This window comes from Bos indicus x Bos taurus, chromosome 14, assembly GCF_003369695.1.
Source record: "Bos indicus x Bos taurus breed Angus x Brahman F1 hybrid chromosome 14, Bos_hybrid_MaternalHap_v2.0, whole genome shotgun sequence".
Taxonomy (NCBI): Eukaryota; Metazoa; Chordata; class Mammalia; order Artiodactyla; family Bovidae; genus Bos; species Bos indicus x Bos taurus.
This window is the reverse complement of record NC_040089.1, coordinates 80,665,594-80,682,142: the sequence shown is the minus strand read 5'-3', so window position 1 is coordinate 80,682,142 and position 16,549 is coordinate 80,665,594. Positions and strand designations below refer to the sequence as shown.

Here is a 16,549-nt window from a genome sequence, read left to right as displayed (position 1 = left end):
CCGTCTCCCAAAGTTTGCCCAAGTTCACGTTCATTGCGTCAGTGATGCCATCCAGCCGCATCATCCTCTGCCGCCCTCTTCTCCTCTGTCCTCAATCTTTCCCAGCATCAGGGTCTTTTCCAATGAGTTGGATGTTCACATCAGATGACCAAAATACTGGAGCTTCAGTTTCAGCATCAGTCTTTCCAAGGAGTGTTCAGGGTTGATCTCCCTTAAGACTGACTGGTTTGATCTTGCCGTCCAAGGGACTTTCAGGAGTCTTCTCCAGCAGCACAGTTCAAAGGCATCATTTCTTTGGTGATCTGCCTTCTTTACGGTCCAGCTCTCACAGTCATGTGTGACCACTGGGAAGGCCGTAGCCTTGACTTGGCCTTGAATATACGGACCATTGTCCACAGAGTAATGTCTTTGCTTTTCAACACATTGTCTGGGTTTGTCATTGCTTTCCCGACGAGAAGCAATTGTCTTCTGATTTCATGGCTGGTCACCATCCGCAGTGAGTTTAGAGCCAAGAAGAGGGAATCTGTCACTGCTTCCGCCTTTTTCCCCTCTAATTGCCATGAAGTAATGGGGGCAGATGCCATGATCTTAGTTTTTTAATATTTAGTTTTAAGCCAGCTCTTTCTCTTTTCTCCTTCACCCTCATCAAGAGGTTCTTAAGTTCCCCTTCACTTTCTGCCATTAGAGTGGTATCATCCGAATATCTGAGGTTGTTGATGTTTCTCCCGCCTATCTTGATTCCAGCTTGTAACTCATCCAGCCCGGCATTTCCCATGATGTGCTCAGCGTATAAGTTAAACAAACAGGGTAACAGCAGACAACCCTGTCATATGCCTTTCTCGATCTTAAACCAATCAGTTGTTCCATGCAGGGTTCTAACTGTTGCTTCTTGACCCTCATACAGGTTTCTCAGAAGACAGGTAAGATGGTCTGGTATTCCCATCTCTCTAAGAGCTTTCCACAGTATGTTATGATCCACACAAAGGCTTTAGTATAGTCGATGAAACAGAGATAGATGTTTTTCTGGCATTCCCTTGCTTTCTTTATGATCCAGCGAATGTTGACAATTTGATCCCTGGTTCCTCTTCCTTTTCTAAACCCAGCTTGGACATCTGGAAGTTCTTGGTTCACATTACACTAAAGCCTAGCCTGCCAGATTTTCAGCATGACATTACTCTCATGGGAGATGGGTGGACTTGTCTGATGGGTAGCACGTTATTTAGTGAACTGGGATGATTTTTAGTCTCGTGGCCACTGTTGGGTCTTCCAGATTTTCTGACATGCTGGATGCCAACACCCTGATGGCATCATCCTTTAGGGTTGTGAATGGCTCCACTGGAATCCCATTGCATCCACTAGCTTTATTAAGAGCAGTGCTTCCTCAGGCCCACTTGCCTTCAGACTGCAGAGTGTGTGGCTCTGGGTCGCTGACCACAGCATCACAGTAATCCAGTTCATAAAGATCTTTTTGTATAGTTCTACTGTGTACTTTTTCCATCTCTTCTTGATCTCTTCAGTGTCTACGAGGTCCATTTCTTCTGTGGGATTCTTGCCCACAGTAGTAGATTAAATGGTCATCTGAGTTAAATTTGCCCATTCTCACCCATTTTAGTTCACCGATTCCTAAGATGTCAATGTTTATTCTTATGACCACGTCCAATTTACTTGATTCATGGACCTAACAGTCCAGGCTCCTGTGAAATGCTGTTCTTCGCAGCATCTGACTCTGCTTTCCTCACCAGATACACCCACCACCAGGCACCGCGTCTGCTTTGGCCCAGGCGCTGCCTTCTTTCTGGGTTTGCTTGTAGTTCTATTCTGCTCTTCCCCAGGAGCATATCGCACACCTTCTGACCTAGGGGACTCGTCTTTCGGTGTTGTATCTTTTTGTCCTTTTATACAGGTTATGAGGTTATCACGGCACATATCCCGGGGTGGTTTGCATTCCCTCCTCCAGTGGATCATGGTTTGTCGGAACTCTCCGCTGTGACCATGCATCTTGGGTGGCCCTACATGGAATGGCTCATAGCTTCGATGAACCATGCAAGCCCCTTTGCCGTGAGAAGACAGTGATCCCTTAAGGGGAGTCATACAGATAAGAATTTATAATATTCTATTTCATATTCATGTCCATCACAGTTTATGGAAGACATTGAGTATAGTTTCCTGTGCTCTATATGGGGCCTTGTGGTTCATCCATTCTACATGGAATAGTTTGCATCCACTCATACCAAATTCCCGACCCAATCCTCCTCCACCCGTCAGGGCTTTAATCAGAGTGTGACTTAGACCTGGATAGGGCTGCTTTCCAAACCAGCGCTTTAATGGGTACTTCCCATTATATACCTTCACAGTGGCCACTGCAACCCTCCTTTGTCCGGCAGGCTGATTTTTTGAAGCGCAAAGAGGATCATATCGTCCCTCATCATTGGTCTATTTAAACCCTTCAGTGGCTCCCCGTGATTTGAAGGAACAAGTTCAAGCTCCATCTTCTGTGGCTCCTTCTCCCCTGCTGGCTTCACAGCCTGCCAGCCTTTAAGTGCCACGTCCTGATGATGATGGTTTTCTTGCATTTACTTGTTTCACACTTTCTCACTTCCGGAATTTACACACGATGCACACTCCGGGATATCTTGCTCTGATTTCACTTGGTTTCATGCCATTTTTCTTTACAACACTGGCTAAACTGTAACTGCTTGTGAATATCACTTTTCATCTGAGCTAGGATATGTTTTACAGTGAAATGAGAGACTATGAAGAAGCTACGTCGAGATAGCAAGTGTGAGCCCACGCTTCTCGGGGCAAGCTGGGTCTCACGGCCGTCCAACTGATGCGGGTCTTTCTGTCTCCTCATCTCTTCTAATTTGAACTAAGTACTCCTTTCCTTGTGTTTTATAAATGTTTTGTGTTTTTAATAATCGACTGAAATTAACTGTTTTGGGAGTCTATTTCACTGGAATGTACAGTTATCCAGGATAGGAACTTTGTTTTGCTCCCCTTTGTTCAGTTCAGTTCAGTTCAGTCGCTCAGTCGTGTCCGACTCTTTGTGACCGCATGAATGGCAGCACGCCAGGCCTCCCTGTCCATCACCAACTCCCGGAGTTCACTCAGACTCATGTCCATCGAGTCACTGATGCCATCCAGCCATCTCATCCTCTGTCATCTCCTTCTCCTCCTTCCCCCAATCCCTCCCAGCATCAGAGTCTTTTCCAATGAGTCAACTCTTCGCATGAGGTGGCCAAAGTACTGGAGTTTCAGCTTCAGCATCATTCTTTCCAAAGAACACCCAGGGCTGATCTCCTTCAGAATGAACTGGTTGGATCTCCTTGCAGTCCAAGGGACTCTCAGGAGTCTTCTCCAACAGCACAGTTCAAAAGCATCAGTTCTTCGGTGCTCAGACCACTTCCCAAACCCAATTCATTTCAGGCACTTTGCAGGTACTTGTTCAATGAATGGACTCAGCATTTCCAGTGAGCTGACTGCAGCAGGAGAAGGCAGGTCTGTGGGGACCTTGCTTAGTTTATGGGAGTGGTTTGCTGGATACTGGTAGGACTTATGTAAAAGGGGTGGCCAAGTTAGTGAAAGTTAAATTAGGTGAACTTTTTGGCAGGTCTAAGGCTCAGAGTTTGGTCTCAGATGGAAGATTATCTGCTTTGAGATACAATCATACGTCTACGTCAAAACTGGGTTAGTGGGAAGGACTTAAGTTGCAATGAGGAACAAAAGTGGAAAGAAGAGGCGCATGTAGCCCAGAAGTTTTTTGGCAGGGTCTGAGCTAGTATCAGTTCTCTTGTAGTGAATTTAAATATTTCAAAATATCAGTATCTTTTTTTTCCTTTTCTTCTTCAAAATAATGGTATCTTATTTCTTTCTCTGTGTTGTGAAAAATCATTTACTTTTCTGTGTTATGACTGATGTTTTTATATGTGCATAAAATAGAAATACGTACAAAGGAGTATTTCTGTTATGCATTATTATTATTATATCATATAATATATGTGTGTTTATATCACTTTGATTACATAAGAGTTTTCCTATTAAACCACATGCTTTTTGAAGGACTGGGGACTCTCTTTTTTTCTGATTTTAATTTTTAAAAATTGAGATATAATTGACATAGCACATTATATCAGTTTCAAGTATACAACAATTACATTTGATATGCTGAGGTTCATGGGGTCGCAAAGAGTCGGACACGACTGAGTGACTGAACTGACTGATACACTGCAAAATGACCACACGATGTCTAGTTAATCTCCTTCAATATACACAGTTGCAATTTTTTTTCCTGTGAGAAGAATTTATAAAATATACTGTCTTTGCAACTTTCAAATATACAGTGCAGGATTATTAACTGTGTTGCCACGCTGCACATTTTATCCCCATGACGTTTGTTTGTAACTAGGACGTCTTTTTCCTTGTTTCTCACGTTCTTAGTTGACCTGCTCAGGTCACGTGGGCCCCTTTCTTCCTCCTGCCATGGCCCTGTGCCCTGGAATTATGGCACAGCACATTCTCACCGTGCATGAGAGGGTGGCAAGTGGGACAGAAGCCTCAGCCTATTGTTAGAGCTTGAAGCTAGGCTTTTACCGGCTTGCTGCTGTATCTCACTGCTGGTGGTAGTTTAGCCACTAAGTCGTGTCCAACTCTTGTGACCCCTTGGACGATAGCCTGCCAGCCTCCTCTGTCCATGGGATTGACCAGGCAAGACTACTGGGGTGGGTTGCCATTCCCTTCTCCAACTCTATCTTACTGGTCTTATTTATACACTTACTAAATAAAGGAATGAGGCAAAAGCAAGGATGATTGGTGAATAAGCTCTTCAGTTCTGTTCAGTTGCTCAGTCGTGTCTGACTCTTTGTGACCCCATGGACCGTGGCACGCCAGGCCTCCCTGTCCATCACCTCCCAGAGCCTACTCAAACTCATGTCCATGGAGTCAGTGATGCCATCCAAACATCTCATTCTCTGTCGTCCCCTTCTCCTCCTGCCTTCAATCTTTCTCAGCATCAGTCTTTTCAAAAGAGTTAGCTCTTCACATAAGGTGGCCAAAGTATTGGAGTTTCAGCTTCAGCATCAGTCCTTCCAATGAACACCCAGAACTGATCTCCTTTAGGATGGGCTGGTTGGATCTCCTTGCAGTCCAAGGGACTCTCAAGAGTCTTCTCCAACACCACAGTTCAAAAGCATCAATTCTTCGGCACTCAGCTTTCTTCACAGTCCAACTCTCACATCCATACGTGACCACTGGAAAAACCACAGCCTTGACTAGACGGACCTTTGTTGGCAAAGTAATGTCTCTGCTTTTTAATATGCTAAGTTGGTCATAACTTTCCTTCCAAGGAGCAAGTGTCTTTTAATTTCATGGCTACTGCCACCTGGGAAGCCCCAGAACTGTATGGGGCTTATGTGCAGGTATGTGCAGTTGGGGTAAATTCTGGAGAAAAGATACAAAATGACCAGAACTGCCTACTGCTGCTTCTGAAGAGCCGGGAGCAAAAGCGGGGCGCTGAGTGTGCCTCCTGCACACAACACTAGCAGGGATGTGGGCAAAACGCTGAAGCCGCCCCCGGCCCAGCCCTGACACAGTCCTGCTCTCGTTCCGCACAAGGAGCAAACCTGCTCCCTCAGCAAAGAGGAAACAAGGGGCGTGTGGCTTGCTCCCTGTCCCGCTCCTGCAGCAGGGGCCCCGTAAAGCCTTCCCGGGGTTTCTGGTCTGGCCTCTGGGGGTTCCATTAATCACAGAAGGCCAAGAGCCCCGGTCAGTGTCAGGCCCACCATTACTGGCTTCCGTGTTGCTTGAACTGTATCCTGGTCTTTTTTTGACCTAATACTCACAGGTCAATCTTTTTCTCTGTTGACATAGTACTTTTTTCACTTAAAATGCACATCTTACAATAATATGTAGTGCTGTTAAAATATTATCTGAGAACGGTCACACCTAAAGGAAGCTGTGGTAATTTAACCCATCCTGGCAGTGAAAGTGAAGTATTAATCTGGAAAAGGTAAATTTTTTCATGATGTTCCTGTACGAAGTAAAGGTCACTAATTGTCAATGATGTTGTATGTCCTTCAATTTGTCACAATAACTCAGAAACAAAAGTTTATATTTTCTTTAGAATCTTTTTATTTTCATTCAAATTTTATTTTTATATTTTTATTAAAATGTAGTTGATCCACAATGTTAGTTTCTGCTGTACAGCAAAGTGAATCAGTTATATGTATATATTTATCTACTTTTAAAGATTCTTTCCTACATTGGTCATAACAGCAGTGAGTAGAGTTCCCTGTGCTCTCCTTGTTAATTATCTATTTTTATATATAGCAGTGAGTATATATCAGTCCCAATCTCCCAGTTTGTCCCTATTCCTTTCCCCCTTGGTAACCATAATTTAGAAATCTTAATATATATTCTACTCACATTGCAACACAGTTTTGCTGCTATCATAATTTGCAAAGATCGGCTATACTTATGTATTTGTATAGTTAGTTACATTGGTATGTAGGTAAGTAGCTACTTAAACCCTACACTATGTACAAAAGAGAAGTTAATTAAGACTTAGGGTCGTATTTCTTTCCTGCTTCTACTGCTGCTGCTAAGTCGCTTCAGTCGTGTCCGACTCTGTGCGACCCCTGAGACGGCTGCCCACCAGGCTCCCCCGTCCCTGGGATTCTCCAGGCAAGAACACTAGAAACATTTATAAAAACTTGGTCAAGTTATCTAGGTAGCCTAAGTTGTAATTAACTTATTTTAAAATATGCAAGTACCCCGGAGAAAGATGTAAAGAGGTAAGATTTAGGTGAAATAACTAAATGAAAACTTAAATAAAAGATCTTGGGATAAAGAATACTGGGTTATATTTTTAGATTTGTTTAGATTCATTGCCTAGAGAAACCAATTTATTTGAACACTATGAAGAAACTGTTGAAATACATGAAGTCTAAAATTACAAGATTCCAGAACATTTTGTTCACCTAAGCAAGTATTTAATGAGTCAAATATCATAACTAATATTTATTGAGTGTTTCCTATGGCCTAGGCAACACACACACGCATTATCTCAAGTGCTCTCCTGGGAGGAATCAGGACAATTCTTAGAGAAAATGAAATGAGTTTCAGGGAGACATAGCAACATGTCTCAAGTCATAATTTGTGGAGCTGGGAATCACACATGTCTGGGGATCATATACCATCCCCTCAAACATACAGGCATGTACACATTCTCTGGGAAGTTTTGCAGAATGGAAACAAAGAATGTTGTAAAATTGTCTGATGAATTATACATTTCCTGATAATTACATGAATAAAATCTGTCATTGGGCAGTGGTCATATTTATTCATTTTCATATCTCTAGCAACAGCTAAATTGCCTGCCGTATGGATGCTCAGATAATATTAGTTGAAGTGAATTAAATGATCTGGATGCCAGGAAATAGCACTGTACTTGGGGTTGTTGGATATGTGTCTAGGGCTCTTGATAGATAGATACTGTGATGTTCTTCTAGCTACGCTGGTGTTGCCAGACCAACTCCATTTGCATCTTGAGACTTTACCTTTTGTTCTTTTCATGAAACAGCACAGTAATCTTTTATTTCTTCATTTTTAGTACACTTAAATTTGGATTTGAGAGCACAATTAAGTATATTTAAAGGTTTAGGTAAAAATAGCCCCAGTGGGGAAAAGTCATGGATTCTCAGTTAAATTTACCTCCTTATTCCCTGTTACTACTATTGATACAATGTTCTTCTTTTAAATAATATATGTAAACACCTTTTTAAATGTTGCTACACTATAAAACCCAAGATGATAGAAGGAAAAAATGGTATTATTTTTTTTCCCTTCTGTCTAATGAGAAATACTCATTTCTCAGGGAAAAAGGATAATTTAGGGATTATTTGAGACAGCATCTGTCATAGCTTTAAACCTAGTTCTTTCTTAGAACTCTTGTTATCCAAGGAAGTATGTAATTTTTAAATGCTCTTTTGGAACAAAACTGAAAAGATATATCATCTTTATATGTTGCTTCCTACTGTTAGTGTCTTTTGTTTTCAAGTTTTTCTCTTTTTTAAAGATTCGCCTTATTAGATTTCACTTTTTCATACATGTTTCAGAAAGCTGCTAGAATGTTTTTCCTATTATTACTGATTGGCTTCCTGCTATCTGTTTTGGTACTAGAAATAGTTCTACTGGTACTATCATAATTTTTTTCCACAAATTTATTCCCATATCTTTATTGGTCAAATAATTAAAAAGCAGAGCATCTTGACTTGGTGGCTGGTCAGTTTTTGTTCAAGTATTTTGTTTTTTAATTTGTCCTGAGTTTATCTTGGAAAATGCACACAATAAAGTTGCCATGAAAAACTGTGTGTCACTTATCATATGTTAGCCTAACTGTTTTGTTCGGTTCTAGAGGGGAAGTGTAGAACTAATAGGTAAATATTACACAAGGAAAGAGTAGAATTTATACTGGGAATTAATTCTATACTGTTGCAGTTGTAATCATTTTAAATGATAATTAATTCTACTTGCTTAGAAATATTGAAGAAGAGAATCAATGATCCCTTCCCTGAGATATAGTAGAGGAAGTTTATAGCCATAAACGGAGAAGGCAATGGCACCCCACTCCAGTACTCTTGCTTGGAAAATCCCATGGACGGAGGAGCCTGTTAGGCCACAATCCATGGGGTCGCTAAGAGTCAGACACAACTGAGCGACTTCACTTTCACTTCTTACTTTCATGCATTGGAGAAGGAAATGGCAACCCACTCCAGTGTTCTTGCCTGGAGAATCCCAGGGACGGGGGAGCCTGGTGGGCTGCCGTCTATGGGGTCGCACAGAGTCGGACACGACTGAAGTGACTGAGCATAGCATAGCATAGACATAAAACGTAAGCAGAGATAAATGATTTAAGATTTTTTATAGCTACAAATATGTAAATACACTAATGTTTACATACTTAATTGTATACACATGTTCCTCTAAATTGTGTGTGTGTGTGTGTGTGTGTGTATGTGATAGGGAAGGTTGAACATAACATGCTGAGTTGAGAGAGAAGCTATAACATTAATTAACGAGGAAACTCTACAGTTAAAAGGTATAGGTAAATCCATGGAACAGAGGGAAACCACAGTACTAACACTGGCATGTGGTAAACACTGCTGGGACCAGACGCCGCTGGCAAAAATGAAGCGGGCAGGCAGCATATTCACTGTGACCTGTGGATTCCTAGGCCGGGAATTGACGATCTGTCTGCCCAAACCCTGAGAAGACAGTGACGGAAAATACTGTGGCTCAACTGGAACACATCGAGAGGCGTTTTCTGATTGCTTTCAAGACTTGGTGAGTGTGAGGTTTATATGAGGAGAAAAGGAGTTATTTAAGTTACAGGAGTTTTCGTCTAGAATGGTTTTGGGAAAAAATGGGAGAACGTCCATGTCCTTAGACAGCGTGGAGATCAGACACAAATCTCATATGCTTACCTGGTGATCATACTGGGAAATGCCTGGAGTGAGCTGGGTTTGTGCTTTAAATCTATTAATGAGAAATGTGTTGATGGATTAGTGATGTAATCAAACGTGCTCCCCAAAAGAATAGAGCTCAAAAAGAGGGCATTGCCTCTGTGTCAAAAATTGGAAAGTGTTACAGCTTCAGAATACATAAATTTCCTTTCTAAAAAAATGGGTCGATGCTGATATCAAAAACGAAACCCTTGAATAGGTTTTCAATAGGAAAAAAAATAAGGAAACCTCTTAAAGTACAGAGATGCTTCTGATTTATCCACATTGCAGTTTGTAAAAGATCTCAATCTGCCCAAGATTTCATATGCAATTCTCATGTAGCATGCTGATTTATTGTACCAATTTATTTTTATATTATGGACTCATAATATCCACATTTTCCGATCACTTTCATGATGAAAAACTTTTGGAAGCAAAACACAGATAAAATTGGTAAATCCTAAGACTAAATGCTGTTTCTTTTTCTATAAAAACATTTTAACTTATCTTTTCCATTATTACTTCACCCACTTGATGAGGTCAATAATTTATACTGGAATAAAAGACATAAAGCGTGGACAAATAAGTGAGGCAAAAATATCTGATTACAACATGAAGAATAACAGACTGAACAAGTGTCAAAATAACTAACTGTAGAAGCAGCAACAACTGAACAGGCTATTTTTTATTTGTTGAAAGGTGCACTATTCCGCAGATTCTGCACTAGAATTGTCATGGCAAAAGTAACACAGAGGCAGATTCTTGCACTCTTAGATGGTCTGCAGCTTCTGCCCTGAAATGACTACTGTTACATAATTGCAAACATTCAAAGTCCTATGTTAAAAACTTTCTGTTAGGAGAAATAGCTGGTCCTGTTATTTTGTGACAATATTGCGTAAAACTAAGCTTATGCCAAGAATCGGGGTGGTGCCAAGGGGTTTGCTCATCTTGTGTGCAGAGCAGCAGTCTGACGGGCCATGCCTCAAGATGGACACACTGGGCAGAAACAGTAGGAATAATCCCGAACTGCTAATCCCGGGAAATGTCTTGTCTCTTGCTCCAGTGGCCCGGAATCTCCACGACCAGCTAAAGAGAGGTTTCAGAGCTTCCGCTACCACTCTCATCGTTTGCAACCTTGATGTATCCAGTGTCTTTTCTTGCTGGAAGGCTCAACAGAAAAATGTGAGAGGTAAAAGGTGAAGGTAAGAAAGAAAGGGAGAAAATCGTCGTGGTTAAACCTAATCTAAAAAAAAAGGAAAAAAGAGCTGAAATTCTAGACGAATCATCCTAGTGGTATTGAGAGGAGATTGATAGAGGCAGAGCTTAGACATGGGAGAGCAAGCCGTATTTTTAATGTTATTGCTTATGGTGGGTGTGCATGAATGTGTGTGTGTGTGTGTGTCTGTGTCTGTGTGTGCATGTGTATTACATTGCTTTTGATCCCCGTATAATTTTCTACTTTCTTTGTCATTTCTGACTTTTTCATTTCCCAAGTGATGTTCACCACAGTTGCTTCCACTCTCATCAGCCTCAAAGAGTACGGAGAGAGAGACGGACTCATTCACGCCCCGAATGGGTTTACAGTTTCTCTGATTCGTTTACTGAGATCGGGGGTTACTGAGTCACTGCGTACACACCCGCCTGATTGCTCCTAGATCCCGCATGCCACGCGGTGCTCGATTGCTTCAGTCACGTCTGACTCTTTGCGACCCGCCAGGCTCCTCTGTCTATGGGATTCTCCAGCCAAGAACACTGGAGTGGGTTGCCATGCCCTCCTGCAGGGGATCATCCCAACTCAGGGATCAAACCTGTGTCTCTTAGGTCTCCTGTATCACAGGTGTATTCTTTACTGCTGAGCCACCAGGGAAACCCAAATACTTCAAAAAATTTATCAAAATAGCTTAGCAGCTTGGCCTCCTTTCAACAGAGAATATAGGATCCTGCTTTACTATATGTTTGATAATCCCTGGAATCACCTGATTAGAATATTTTTGCCAAATTTAAGGCAAAGTATATCCCATTGTTTCAATTATTCACTGATTATCTGTGAGATTATGCTTCAGTCATTTGAATTTCCCTTCTTTGTATGATGTTATGTTTTATACTATTAGATTTTCTGTTGTATATTATCAGCAGAACCTTTTAATGTTCCTGATATTAATTCCTTGACAGGTTTGACACTGAAAATGCTGCTTCCCAGATGGTGATGTCTTTATATTGAACTGAAACATTAATTTCAATGTAGCCAGAACTTGTGTGATTATTTTGAGTGCTTAAAAAGGATGAAGTGTTTATATGCAGCTTGCAAACATCTATTAACTCATGATTACTGATGAGATGTTGAAATTCTATCTTTACCTATTTTGTGTTCTGTTTTATCTGCTTCAGAAAGTGAGGTGATAAATTCTCTAATTATTATTGTGTAATTCAAAGTCTCCTGGTAGTTTGCTACTTTTTATGGCTCTGTTGCAGCATTTTCTAAAAAGTTTAATATTTATCTTTGGCTGTGGGCGTTTGCCTAGCTGCAGTGGGTGAGGGCTGGTCTCCAGCTGCCGCGTGTGGTCTTCTCTCGGCGGGGCTTCCCGTTGCGGATGGCCGGCCAGGGTCACGGACTTCAGGTGTTTCGGCGGTGGGCTCCGTGGTCCTGGCTCCTGGGCTCTAGAGCACAGGCTCACCGGTTGTGGTGGTGGGCTTACTTGCCCCAGGGCATGTGGGGTCTTCCTGGATCAGGGATTGAGCCCACGTCTCCTGCACTGGCAGGCGGATACCCGCCTGCTGAGCCACCAGGGAAGCCCCTAACTGTTTGCACGGGGGATGGGGAGTGGAGTGGATTGCAGATACACAATTATGGCACGCCAGCCTCAACCGTCTTTGCAATTCAGTGTTTGCTTTATTTATTTATACATATTTTTCCTTCTTCATTCTTTTGAACTTTTTCTCAAAAATCATTTTGAAACTGAGTCTAGTGTGTCTGAGGACATACTTACCTTGCTTTTGCAGTTAAATCAGTTTTAACTGGACGTTAAAATTTTAAGCTCACTTATACCACGGGTGGTTGTATGAGAGCTGTTAGATTGTGCAATATGGTATCACTTTAGCAGGACACAGACAAGGAGACAAAAAATCAGGTGAACTAAAAACATCTGATCCCCACTTGGAAAGTATGGCTCTTTATCTAGCAATTCTACAAGCTTGGATTTTTCTCTGTACGTCACTTCTCTTATTTGTGAAGTCTGTTGTGAGCAAAAGATACAGAAATGAATGAGAATGTGGTTGGAAAACTTAAAAAAAATTCGGCTCAAATATTCTTTCCTTCAGCACTTTGAGAGTGTTTTCCCATTGTAATCTTGCATCCAAAGTCAATTTGTTTACAGATAATTGTTTACAGATAATTTGTGTACCATTACGGATAATTTGTTTCTTTTGATTTCCTTTGCTGTCTCTTTGTATCTGATCTTAAAAATCTATACTGTTGTTATTTTTTCTTATCCTATTTGTTTTGTGATGAAAGCTTTCGTTTTGTAGGTTCACATCACACTTCCTTTCTTAAATTCTAAGGCAGTGTTAATCATGATTTCCTCCCCTCTTCTTTTATTTTTTCTTTCCACATGAGTGTCCAGATTTATGATAACATTTCTACGCCTTTCTTCTTTATATTTTAACTTCAATATTTTCCTTTTATTTAAAGTTTTCTGTTTGTGCTTTTCACATATCTCTTTATTTTTCCTTATGTGCATATTTTCTAGAAGTGTCAAGATAACATCTATCTAGAGAGAAACAAAACTTCTAGCCTGGCATAGTTTGTGCTCTTCCTGGTGAATTTTTAAGAGGTAAAGAAAATGTATAGTTACAAAGGAACAAACTTCAGATAATCCAATAGAAAAATGGGCTAGACGCTAAAAGAGGCAATTAACAGAAGACAAAAGAAAAAGGAGATAATGAAAGAAAAGATGGTCAAATACACTAACAATCAGGGAATGCCAGTTAGTACCATGATGAAAACTATGAAGACACACACTGAATTAGCAATATTAAACAAAGCATAACAAATAAAATGCAGATGGAATGTGAAGCATAGAAACTCTGACATTCTGCTGGTTGGAATAAAAATTGGTATATCCATAGGGAAAAGAAATTAGCCAACATAGAAGATGTATGTATGTGTGTGTGTGAATGGTAGTTGCTCGATCGTATCTGACTCCTTGTGACCTAATGGACGGTAGCCCACTAGGCTCCTCTGTCCTTGGAATTCTCCAGGCAAAAATACTGGAGTGGGTAGCCATTATTTTCCCCAGGGGATCTTCCTAACCCAGGAATAGAGAATTCCCTGGTGGCTCAGACGGTAAAGCGTCTGCCTACAACATGGGAGACCTGGGTTCGATCCCTGGGTTGGGAAGATCTCCTGGAGAAGGAAATGGCAACCCACTCCAGTATTCTTGCCTGGAAAATCCCACGGACGGAGGAACCTGGTAGACTACGGTCCATGGGGTCGCAAAGAGTCGGACACGACTGAGCGACATTTACTTTACTTTCCTCCTGCATTGCAGGTGGATTCTTTACTTTCTGATATACATGCTCTAAAATTAGAATTCGACTCCTATGGATAGCTTCTGAGAAAATGCAGACATATCCTGGAGGAAGTATGTATCAATTTTTTCACAGAAGCACATTTTAAAAATAACCTGCAACTCTCCACATCCAAACTATTCATCTGTAGTATAAAAAAAATACATGTATTTGTATAATTGTACAATGAAATGGTATACAACAATGGAAATGGATGAACTACACCTTTACACAGAAACAGAATCATACAATCACAATGTTGTAGAAAAGAAGCCTTAGACAAAAGAATTCATAGTGTATGATTTCAAGTAGATAAAGCTCAAAAACAGGCGAAAATGCTTATATGGTCTGGGGACTAATAGAAAGTGAGCAAGGAGAAAATATCTTAAAGCGTTGACTAAAAATTCAAAGCACGTTTTACAAACATAGAGGAAATGGCAAAAACGTGTAGAAAATCCTTAAAACCAAAAAGAGAATAGAACAATCCTGCCAAATATGTAAGCATAGAGGTTCCTTGATAGTTCTTGGCCCAGAGCTTCACTTCACACAGGTCTTCATTCTAAAAGGAGCAGACCACAAACCCAGGGCTCAAGCACAGTCAGCCGTTAGACCTGAAACCTCTTTATGACGTCACCTGAGTGAAACAGGTCAGCTAAACAAGGCACATATATGTGAATAAAGAAAGGAAAAATCCATTCTTTCAACGAAGCAAGCTGTCTACAGTCTTGGTTGTAGACTGAGAGAGGAAACATTTTTCCCTGTACAGATCTGAACTATTCCTAATGTGGCTATAGATTTGAATTTCAAAAAATGTGTGGCCAAATACTCTAAACTTCAGAATTTACTTTATAGTAACTCTGGCTTTTATAGTTGATAGAGGCAAATAAAAATCCTCTCTGGAAGATTACACTTTCATGCAAGACTCAAAAAATTCCCATGGGTGAATTTCCCAGGAAAATAAACTGACATGAAGGATATCACAGAAATACAGGAGGAAACTTGCAATGAGGAAGAGCAGGCAGAAATAAATAGCAGTTTCAGACTTGAATGCAGTTACTAAGAAATTGACTAGGTTAAGGTAAAAAAGAAGAAAACTATATGTCAGAAACTGTATGTTACATTTTGTAAAATGTAATAACCATTCATGACAAAATCCTTAGCAAGCTAAAAAAGGAAGGAAATTGTCCTAATCCAATAAAATGTGTGTCTACTCATGTTTGGGTTCAGCTACAGATAAGACAAAACTCAAGACATCTGTCTTAAACAAGATGGTTTCTCTTTCAAATAAGTAGTTTGTAAATAAGTAGTTTGTAAATAAGTAGTTCAGGGGCGCTGTGATCACTCTGATCACCAGCTGTCCACCGCATTCTGTCTTTTGGCTCTTGTGTCCCCAGCAGGTGGCATCCATTGCGTTGCTCAGCATTTCCACTGTGGTCCCGCCAAGTCCCACTAAGCCATGCAGAGAGGAAGTGTGGGCTTACACTATCGGTCCTACAGACGCTTCCTCTTCATGCCATTGGCCAAAACACAGCCACATGACCAGACCAGCTGCAAAAGAGACTGGGTGCACAGCTCTCAATCTAAGAACTATTTCCCAAACTAAAATATGGCGACTATCCTATTATTAAATGTGTTGGGCATTTTTGGTAAAGCAGCATTTGAGCAAACATTATGCAAAATAGTGAAATGTTAAAGAATGCAATAGGACTTGGATAAGGAAGGCCCCTATCATTACTCCTGGTTAACACTGCAATAGAAATGACATGTAAAAGGAATAGAATTTATAAAGATATGAAAAAGTATCTATTGTCATATTTGTTAATGTTATTATTACATACACAAACTCAATATATCCTAGAGACAGCAATTAGAATTAGTAAGAGTTGAACAAAGTTGACAAACATAATATGCAAAAATAAAATTTATTTATATATACCAGAATATAGCAATTAGAAACACAGTTTCAAAATTGGCACTAAAAATTTGTTGCCAAGAAATAAATCTAGCAAAATATGTACAAGAACTTTATGGAAATATTTATAAATATTGTCATATATATATATAATATATATATAAATAATATAATAATAAATAATAAATAAATAATAATAAATAATAAATAATAAATAAATATATATAAATATAAATAAAGTGCTCAGTTCAGTTCAGTTTAGTCGCTCAGTCGTGTCCGACTCTTTGTGACCCCATGAATCGCAGCACGCCAGGCCTCCCTGTCCATCACCAACTCCCGGAGTTCACTGAGACTCAAGTCCATCGAGTCAGTGATGCCATCCAGCCATCTCACCCTCTGTCGTCCCCTTCTCCTCCTGCCCCCAATCCCTCCCAGCATTAGAGTCTTTTCCAATGAGTCAGCTCTTCGCATGAGGTGGCCAAAGTACTGGAGTTTCAGCTTCAGCATCATTCCCTCGAAAGAAACCCCAGGGCTGATCTCCTTCAGAATGGACTGGTTGGATCTCCTTGCTACA

The 16,549-nt window shown here is 40.5% G+C and overlaps 1 long non-coding RNA gene across 2 annotated transcripts in view; it reads left to right on the top strand.

The window, feature by feature from the left end:
- Nucleotides 1-16,109, top strand: part of LOC113904466 — a 45,078-nt gene extending 28,969 nt beyond the window's left edge. Inside the window, exons 3-5 of one of the 2 annotated variants that reach the window (XR_003514521.1) lie at nt 9,230-9,339; nt 10,561-10,699; nt 15,458-16,109. This is a non-coding gene — a long non-coding RNA (uncharacterized LOC113904466). Of the gene's footprint in view, nt 1-9,229; nt 9,340-10,560; nt 10,700-10,991; nt 11,218-15,457 lie in introns of those variants that run through there. The other variant, XR_003514520.1, reaches the window with a different exon arrangement.
- Nucleotides 16,110-16,549: the final 440 nt, after the last annotated feature.